Source organism: Haliaeetus leucocephalus, unplaced genomic scaffold (assembly GCF_000737465.1).
Source record: "Haliaeetus leucocephalus isolate CR32 unplaced genomic scaffold, Haliaeetus_leucocephalus-4.0 Scaffold605, whole genome shotgun sequence".
NCBI lineage: Eukaryota > Metazoa > Chordata > Aves > Accipitriformes > Accipitridae > Haliaeetus > Haliaeetus leucocephalus.
In genome coordinates, this window is record NW_010973041.1 from 944,616 (window position 1) to 954,881 (window position 10,266).

Consider the following 10,266-nt stretch of genomic DNA (forward strand, 5'->3'; position numbering starts at 1 on the left):
GGACCCGGAGCCCGGGAGAGGGGCGTGGGCCGCGGGGCTCGCCCCGTGCCGCTGGACCCGGGGCCGCCCAGGAAGATGCTGGAGGACCTTGGGCTGCGCCTCCGCACCCTGCCACCTGCCCGGGCCTCCCGGCGAGGAGCGCCGCCGCCAGCCGTGGGGGCCTGGGGGGCCCTGCCCAGCCCCGTCCGCTCTCGCTGGAGAAGCCTTAGGGGCTCCCAAGTGCCTGGATGGGGCAAAACAGCCTTTTCCTCTTCAACCGCCTTTCCTGGGGTGCTGAAAGGTGCTGAAAGCTTCCTGGCAGGCCCCCGCTCTCCTGGCACAGCCAGCTGGGCCCCCTGGTCTATCCGGGAAGATCTGTCTCACTTTTAAAAATCTCTCCGCTGTTGATCATTTTATTTACAGAAGAAAACGTCTGCGGGGGCCCGTGAGGAGGGAGGCAGGGGGAAGTGTTCCCCGGCCTGGTGCAGCCAAAGCCGTAAAAGCGGGGTGCGTGGCACTAACGTGGTGTCGTGTCCCTGGTGTTGCACAGGGCTATCGCGGTAGTGCCAGGCTTCGCACCAACAACGTGGCCAGGGCTGGGGAAGGTTTGGATGCCGGGGTTGCAGCCCAGCACAGCAAGTCAGATCCCTCTGGGGGTCGCGCTCTGTGCTGCAGGGGTGGGAGAATAGTGGGATTGGAAGGATAAAGACTTTGACCATGAGCATGCTAAGCCCCTGGAAGAGGGACCCTGCGAATCTGTGGGATCTCTTCCCTTGGAGGTTTTCCCAACTCGATTGGACAAAGCCTGGGTGACCTGATTTGTCTTTGGAGTTGGATCCAACATTGAATTTGGACCTGCTTTGAGTGGAGACCTGGGCCAGAGGTCTATGGAGGTCCTTACATCCTAAATTACTTTGACCCTAAGGTCAGCCCAGCTCTGGCTGTAGCCTAGAGAAATTAGCATCTATGGGGAAAAGCTTTCCTTCCTGAAACAAGTGAGAGAGGCAGGACATGGTGCCTTCGATTGCTCCCCTTTCGAGCTTTCCTAGGATGGAGAAAAAGCTAGAGGAAAACATGGAGAGGGAACAACTGATAGGAATTGCTGTGAAAGGCAAAGGCTTGAAAATAGATCCATGGGGAAACTCAGGCAAATCCCTTCCAACAGATCCCACCACCCCTGGAAGGGGCCCAGAGAGTTGGTGGATGCCCAGGGCTCTGCCTGGGCCTGTGAGCGGAGAGGAAGCAGACGTAGCCCTACTACTGTCCAGATCTCCTTATCCGACTCCTTTTTCCTGTGGAGATGGGAGCCTGTGTGACCAGGGCCAGGAGGAGGTTGGTGAGGGGTACTGCAGCGTGGTGGGGCCTTGAATGGGGCAGGTAGGTGGAAAGAGCAGCCAGAGCCTTGGCAGGATCTTTGGAAGAGCAGAGAGGGTGCACATACACCAGGGTCTCTCTCACCACAAATGGGTTCAGATCGTGGTATAACTCAGGTTGGAGGAGACCTTGGCAAGTTTCTGTTCCGACCTTGTGCTCAAAGCAGGGTCAGCTATGAATCAGACCGGGTTGCTTGGGCCTATCTAGCTGAGTCCTGACAACCTCCAAGGATGGAGCCAGCACAGTCTCTTTGGGCAACTTGGTTGTCCTCATGAGGGAGAAGTTTCAGCACCTCTCTAGTCTCATTTCACGTCTACTGTCTCTTGTCCTGCTGCTATGCACTTCTGCAGAGAGCTCTGATCCCATGGAGACATCTGTATCTTCTGCTCTGTGGAGGATTTTTCAGATGAGATCCTCAGCAGGATGAAATTTGTATAGAGGCAGGTTCCTTGCCTTCTCTGGGTGCTAAGGTCCAGGTATCTAAGTGGGACATGAGGGGGAGGAAATGGAGTGGAACAGGAAGGTGGCTGGGTGTCCCCACAGCACAGTTGGGGGTGGAGGAGGCTAAAGCCCTCTGGAGTAGGTGGACAGGACAGGTATGTCTGTGTTCCATGAGGTCCTGAGGTAGGAGATGAGTGTTGGATTCAAGGCACCTATCCCTCTCTCAGAACGGTCAGGATGGCACATGGTGGGTGAGCCACCTCATGGGCTGGGAGGCTGGGTCTGGTCAGGTACTGCTGCCCCTTGTCAATCTGGACCTTTTCATGGTACTGCGGGAAACTCTACTGCCTGGACACAGAGCTGGGGAGGTTCCGTAGCCATCAGTGGGGGGCACAGGTGGCAAGCACATCATTCAAATCTTTGGTGTGGTGAGGTGAATCAGATTTTTCCCTGCCTTGCTTTCCATCTTGAAGAGCTGCGTTGTCTCTTTCAATATCCTCCCTGGTCCTGGTGCGCCCAGAAGCTGCTTCCATCCTGAAGAGAGCAGAGTCCTGCCTCTGCAGCTTGCCTGCCTCCACCTGGGGCAGGTCTCCTCAGCAGCCATGCTAGCTCTGCTCCCGACTTCTCCCTTCACCAGCTGGAAGAGAAGCCTTACACCTGGCTGCAACAGCTCTTAAGTTTTTGACAGCTGCCTGCTGGCTCTCTGCTTTCAGCGCCTGCAAGGGCTGGACTGCATCCCTTTGCTAGCAAGTCATGCTGACCTCTTACTGGTTTGGGGGTAGCTGGGAGAGGAATTGTCCTGCGTCTTAATGCCTGCCTTCCCTCCTGTAGAAGCAGTTACCAATGTGGACTGGATCGTTTTCCTGAGCCTAGAGGTCTTCTGGCCCTTCTTCCCCATTACTTCAACCTGGTTTTATTCTCTGCTCAAGGTGCAGTCTGAAAGAACAAAGGTCACCAATGATGATAGAGGTCTTGTGTAAGCTGCTCCTGACCTCAGATAGCATCTATAGCAAGTTCAGGGAGCGAAACCCAGTGTCGGGAGGACATGCATGATAGATATTGATGATGCAGAAGGCACAAATTGGGTGGGTTCAGTTGTGTATTGTTTGCAGATAAGGTCTAGATGCTTGTTCTTATTTCTCACAAGCTAGGGAAACCAGACATTTCTGCAGCAGGTGCAGCGATGAGCCTGTTGCATTGAGGACCTGAGACACATGGCCACAAACTGTTTAAACTTCAGCCACAAGCAGCTGTAAGCCCTGGGCAGGAGCTCTGAGCTCAGTGAAGAGCTACATGGACCCTTCAAGGGACTCTACATCTGTGTGGGGTCTCTGTCCTTTGGGGTTTTCAAGACAAAAATAGACAAAGCTATACCTGCCCTGTGCTAGTGCTGGCAATACTCCAACCTCCTGCCTGCGGCAGGCCTGGAGACTCCAGAGATCCCTTCACACCAGCACTGCCATGTTTTTGTGGCTATTGCAACCTCTTCGAGCTGTCATGCAGTCTCAGACACAAAGGGTGCACTGAACATTAAAGGTCTGTCCAGGCTCTACTTTGTGGCAGCAGGATGTGCTGACCCTGTGCTTGTGCATGTGGCTATGTGTCTCATGCGACTGTGTGACCACTGACAGAGGAAGATACGGTTGTCACATCCTTGGGGAGCCATGTGGTTGGGCCTGCCTGTGAGGATATGGGGATATGCCATGGGGATATGTTAGACAATTGGATCTCAACGTATGCTTGTGCCATGGGGATATGTTAAACAGTTGGATCTCAGTGTATTTTTGGCTGGCACTTTGCTTGTAATTCTCAGGCACCATCCAGAATACGGAAAATTTTGATTTCTGGAAGCTTTATTGTAAATATCTGAGGGCCTTCCTTTTAGCAAAGTTAGTCTAAGTTTCAAACTAGTCTTTTGATTTCTGGGAGAAGAGTCCAATAGGTTTGGGTTATAACCCTGTAGGAAACACTAAGTGTAAGCACTGATGAGAAGAAAGAAGGGCCTTGAAAGAGCTCATTCCTCGAAGGACAGAGCCTTTCGGTTCCTGTTCTGCCCAAATTCTGGTATAGTCAGGCCCTGCGCTGACTTTGAGAAAGAGGTGGATTGTTACAGCCTAGAAGAACATTTTATTATGTATTGCAGATCTTTTTTATTTACTCTCCTACTTCACTTGTAATGGAAATAAATCTTTGTCCTGTTGTTTGTAAGGAAGTGTCTCTCTGAGTTTTTCAAGCCTTCCCTGCACTCCTGAGACCAGGAGAGCGATGATACAGAGCAAGATGCCCGCCATGTGCTGCTCCTTGCATTTTGTTATGTCTGTCTTACTGTCCCGAATGAGATTTTGTTACTCAGCTTTGGTTTAGCAGCAATTTAGGATTTATTAATATTTTTGAGATAGATCACAAGATTAAGTTGTATAATTTTAACAGTACTTAATCATCAGCCAGTTTAACAGAGTGATTCGATGGAATTTGTTACAATCAAATCTGCGACTGAGAGATTCAAAAATGGCAAGGATCACACGAAACTTACAGCAGGGTTGCACTCAGATGGAGGTTAAATCAAATTACACACATGTACAGACAGATAAAACAGTTCTGAACCAAATTTTATTCCCCCCTGCCACACACACAGGGGTTAACCTATGACTAAAATTTCTGTTTCGTGAGTTTCATGAATTACTCACTTCTATGTGCTGGCATTCGTCAACGGATGGTCGGTGAACCTCGCAAAATCAGGCCTTTAAGTCCTTGCAAAATCATCAACGGACTCTCTTTCAATCCTCGCAAAATCTACCCTGAGAGGTGTCGCAGCTCAGGGGTAGATACTGGGTCACACAGCCTGCTGCAGTCCCAGAGCACTCAAAAGGTCTCACCTTGGATCGCTGTTTATAGGGTCTTGAGATGATTGGCTTTGGTCATTACTTTACATTCTGGCCACAGTTCGTGCTAAGTCATCCTGATGTACCATTCAGGGAGCAGATGGCCCAGGTGTGGCCAAAGAGTGCCTGACACCAAAAGTCAAAGTCGCTGCACTTGCAACCAAAATAACAGCACGATGGGAGTTTTTCCCACAGCACACATGGCTTATCCTGAAATATCAGAGTAGCAGGGGGGGTGGTGGGGGGTGGTGTGCGGAATGGAGGGGGAGCTACACCACCACGCTTACCTTGGCTTTTTTTGGTCTGCTGGGATTTCTGAAGGCATAGGAGGGAGGGAGGGGGTGACAAGGCCAGGCCAGAGGTGGCTTACCAAACTTCTGCAAGCCCCAGACATCAGTACATGAAGCTCCAGCCCAGACAGGTGCCTCTGCTAAAAAGGGGCAGGTAGGGAAGCCAAGGCTACTATGTGTGATAGGAACACAAGCTGAGAGATGGGCAAGGGAATCATACTTGGCATTAATTACTCTGATTACTCCAGTGTGGATTTGGGCCAGCTGGAGAAGGTTTTGCTTCTGGAGACAACATTATGTTGCCAGTCCTGTGGCAGCAGCACCAGAAATGCTTGGTCTTGCCTCCTGTTCCCCAGGCCAGTGATTTTTTTTGGCTGCAGAGATGGAGTTCCCGCAGCCGCAGGCTGACACCGTGTTCACCTTGTGCAACAGCAACGTCTGTCGGAACAATTCATCAAGGAACAACCGTAGCTAATGGGGAGTGTAACAGGCCTTCAGGGGCAACTCCGCACCTCAGGGCAATGATCTGGCTTGTACATGGCTAAGATAATGGCAGATGTTGCCCTTTCTCCTGCTGAGAGGGTGGTGACCAGCTTCCCAAGGGGTTTTGAGGGAAAGCGAGCTCTGCAGCTGGTGCCCTGTCAGCAGCCCAAGCTGCCTGGAGGGCTATGAATGAGATGGGAACAGGTAGTTTAATCTGCTAAATTATCAAAGAGCAGATAGGAAGGTCTTCTTCAATAGCTCTGAGACTCCCAGGTATGATTTATCTGCCTTTGGAAGAAGCCAAGAAGTGCATCCAATTTATGAGAAAGAGTAGGCGGGGGGCGGGGGGGAGGCAGCTGCCGTTTGGCCAGAAGGGAGTACCTTGGAGGGAGTCCAAAGCTTTGTGAGTTGTAGTTAGAGGTCAGTCTGCACAGCTGGAGATGTGCTTTAACTGCATCCGTTACCTAGAACTGCAAAGCCAGCATTAGTGATCAGAGAGGATGTCCCACTCACGCAGCACCTGGATGTGAACTAATGTGAGCATAGGAAGGCTGATGCTCTTTGGGGGGCGGACTGTACAGAGTATGCTGTATGAAGATACAGTGGCCCATGTCAGCACAAAGAGTAGCTTCACACACGTATGTTGGTGTAGGCCTGGAGCCCTGATTCACACGAGGCACCATCTAGACAGCAGAGCTGATTTCTCAGCTGGCTCTTCCTGTTCGAATTTACCTCTTCTCCCTGTCTGAGGCCAAGAAGTCAAGGTGGGAGATGATGGCATCAGCTATACCTGGAAGCTGGTGTTATTTCTGGGAGCTACTTTTGTATCTGGGGCAGTCACCCCAACCCCTCCTTGTGTGGGCAGACTGAGAGGGAGGGAACGGGGGTCTCGGTGGGGAGCCCCCGTCTCTGAACTCTCACCACCTCCGTCAGTATTTGAACACAGGGTTCAGCTGGTGGTTCCTAGGACATGTAGGGACCAATAACATAGCAAGCATGAAGTACCCTGGCCATGCTGCTTGGGCCAAGAGGAAAAGGAGGCTGTATCCTAGCCTCTTCTGCTGATTGGAAGTCCATAGGGTTGTTGTATGCTCAGGGCCAGGTGTCTGGCTGAAAGTGGCCATGGAGTAAGCAGGAATGGTAGCTGTGGGCTGACTCAGAGGAGCTCACTGAGCCCACTGATATCCCTTCTCTTTGATGCCAGGAAGCTCAGATTTGCTAGCCAATTAGGAATTTGCAAAGATGTGGTCTGGATGTGAACTACCCAAAGAGATCTTAGTTGATGAAAGAACTAATGAGCAGGTTCTGGCCTTTTTGTTCAGAGACAGTCCTGAGCCAGCACCAGAGCTCTTGGTCTGATGGCTGAGATGCAGCTCATTGGTGCATGAAGCCCTCTGAGTCAATCATACCTCTGGCTGGCTCTTGCAAGGAGACCGTCTGCACCTCACGTTGACGTCTTCCACTTGGAAAAGTCGCTCACGAGGCCAGGGTGCCACCTTCTGAGGTTAACAAACTGTGTCCTAGGCATCTTATCACTTCTATAGCCATATGTTTTAGCACATAGTCTGTCACCAGGTTAGTGCTCACCAGAGTGCTGGCCCTAGAACTGGCCAATTAAACAGTGGTTCTCTGGCCACCCCATCCCAACCCATCATGCTGAGTCTGGGATAGGCTAGTCAAAAAGTAGCAGCCACAGAAGTCTGCTGTGTTGGGAGTGGCAAGAGGCGGTGAGCCCAATGGAAGATCTTGCTGTGCAGATCAAGGCCTGGCCATCTCATCTGAGCATGCGGGGAACACCCAGAGCCATGGCAAAATGGCACATTATTTAGCTATGAGCATTCAAAAACTGGGTTGTGTAACTGACAGCTCACTGCTGGGCTCTGGAAAAGAATATTTGGCTCCACAAATATTCCCCCTGCTTGAATGCTGTAGTGGGATGCATCACAGTCCAGTTGTTTAAGCAGCAGCCAGTTGGATGTAGGCATAGATATGCCAGTGTGGATTTGTTCTCTTCCTAACTTCTGTCTCTGTCCCTTCCTCTGTAACACCCAAAGTCTTGTTACGGACAGAAAAGGGACCACTGTAAGTGAAGCCAAGGGTTTACCATTACTACATGCAAAAGTTTTAACAATATAATATTTTCAATTATTAGTCTCATAGTGTTGTCCCACAAGCAGGGTTCGATACCTAGTGTGCAATAAGCCAGTTTTACACACAGAGCCAAGATACTTATTTATTTCATGTCTGCGCAGAGATGGGTGCCACGTGACAACTCCACAAAGCTGGCACACTGCACCAAAGAAAAACAACGTATTCTGTTACATGATTAGTAAAAACCTGCCTAAATTTGCATTCATTGGTTAATAGTCACCCTCTCATCTACTATTGGCCAGTTATATTTAAATTAGCCTCGCTTGCTATGTAAATTAGCACGCATGCTCTTTGAAGGTGGTGGGGGGGGCAAGTTGTTCAGCCTTGAATTGAGTCGGTGGTCACGATCACCCCCTGCCACCTTTACCTTTCACTTAGTTCATGCTTCTTTGGCAATCATCCAGCCTTCGGAGCCTCCTGGGGCAGGATGTTTCCTTTTATCAGTCTTTAGTTCCCTCTTCAAGGGCATAGTCGTTAGCAAAGCATGCATCATTTGTACAAAGTAATGAGGCCTGCATAGTGAAGCTATTGAGTAATGGTCTTCCTTAAAGGGCAATATATCATGTGTAACCCTAAACTGAGCAGTATCGCCACGGCTAGGCCATAACTCAAACATACAACTACATCTCCCCCCTTTGAGACTATAAATAAAGAGAAACCTCAATGTGGTTTATTTTATATCAGTCTCACCTCAAATTATTTTCTCATAAACCTTAAAACAACATTTAGCAGCACAAGATACCAATGCATAAATACACGCAAAAGCTACTAAAGCAACTATTATATATAGTTCAATAACCTTTTTTACCCACAAACTTAAACTGGTGAACCAGGAAGTCAACCACTTAAACATTTCTTCAAACTGTAAGATGTGTACTGTTTTCTGCAATAATTCAAAATGCAAGTTCTTTTCCCATGGATTTCCTGGTTCCGCACAGAACACTCTGGCATCTTTTAGCTTTATCCGTATCCATAGGCAACAGAGGACTATTATCCCCCCCTTAGTTCCTTCATTTCTTTTGCTAAAGAAATCTGTATACTTACACAAATACACTGACAAAGGTACAAAAACAACTATCAAAACACAATACAAAGATACTAGGCCTTGCATACAATCTAGCAATCTAGCTCAATATATGACTTGTCAGAGTCCCAGTTACAGTTCACTGGGACCAACAGAGCTTCAGTTTCAGTGGTCCCGTTTCTTCAGAGATCCACTCCTTCTGCGGAGCTTTCTTCACGCAGGTATAGTGTATCCATGAATCTATACCCTTCGGTTTCACAGCAGTATAAGGTGCGGATGTAAACTTCATCTCCAGGTTGAAATTCATGTATCCAATTCATGGACTGATTAATGGCACATCTTTCAAATCAGGTTGGCTAGAGTATACCTGTTCCATAACCTGCAGGCAGTCATGTTCCAGTTCCCCTTTCTCATCCACCAGCATTAAAGTGGCAGGATTCAAGGCTGAAGACATTTTTAAAATGACATTGTCTTGTTTAGTCAACACCACCTGATATTGGGCTAACCTTCTCTAGCTGCTTGGAGAAGCTAGCCAGCGGTCTTTTTCAGTCTCCCACAGTTTGAGTCAGGACTCCCAGTGCTGCATGCTGCCTCTCATGCATATATAACATAAAGGTTTTTTTTTTAAGTCCAGCAGACCCAGAGCAGGGGTTCTCATTAGTTCAGTTTTAATGGAATCAAATCTTTTTCAATTCCAAATTAATATAGAAAAACCTCAGTAATGCAGCCGAGATGATTGCTAAACACACACACACACGCAAATCCTTAGTATCTACCCCTGCTTCTTGATGTTATGCTCACCCTTCCTGTGTGCTCGGGTTGATGGCTGCAGGGGTGGAGGGGAGGGCTGCTTACAACAAGTTACCAGCATCCTGATGTCTTCCACAGGCAGATCATGTTGTTCTCGGTAAAGGTTTCCTTCTCTTCATCAGGAGGCACATGGTGATGATTTCTTCCTTCTCAGTCCTGGGGTTCACTTGAGTTTATTTCTGTATGTATGTTGTTTTTCAGTGGTTCCCAAATTTATTTATTTTTTTCTGTTCTCCTTGTTTTCTCTAATATTGCCTTTACTTGAATAACACGGGTTTGCACTGCGGCAGCAGTGAGTGGCTGACCACTCTCATGGGCTGGGATCTGTGGTGCTGCCCTAGAGTCACAGACAGTTCAAGCCAGAATAAATAATAGTTATCAGTATAAATGAAAACGAACGTAGGTGCTAGTTATCTGACCACTGATTGCTGTCACAGCCAAGCAAGCTAAAATCAGCTCAGGCCAAGACAATGCCAGCCAAGTCCCGGTCTTCTGCACCGTGAGGTCAACACAAAGCCGCTGCCCCTGAATAAGAACACATTTGCAAGCCGCCTTATCTACTCTCACAACCAAGAGACCCCTGCCCTTCTAGAGGAAAGGCAAAAGAAAGCCCCGCTTCCAGCAACCAGGGGAAACGGTTTCAAGCCTTCCCACTTAGGCGGGTATGAGATACGTGCCACCTCCTGCCTCAACAGGACCCAGACTTAAACGTGTCAACGCCGCCAGCAGCGCCACAACTGACGCCGCTGCGCCTCCGGCAGAGCAAAGCGTTCATAAACGCGGGGTCTCTTCCTCGTCCTTCACAGCCACCGCAGCCCTGCTGCTGACAAAC

The 10,266-nt window shown here is 49.2% G+C and overlaps 1 protein-coding gene across 1 annotated transcript in view; it reads left to right on the plus strand.

Annotated features, from left to right (window-relative positions):
- FOXE1 (forkhead box E1 (thyroid transcription factor 2)) overlaps positions 1 to 10,266 on the plus strand; it is a 14,566-nt gene that overhangs the window by 1,124 nt on the left and 3,176 nt on the right. The gene's annotated exons all lie outside the window — the stretch shown is intronic.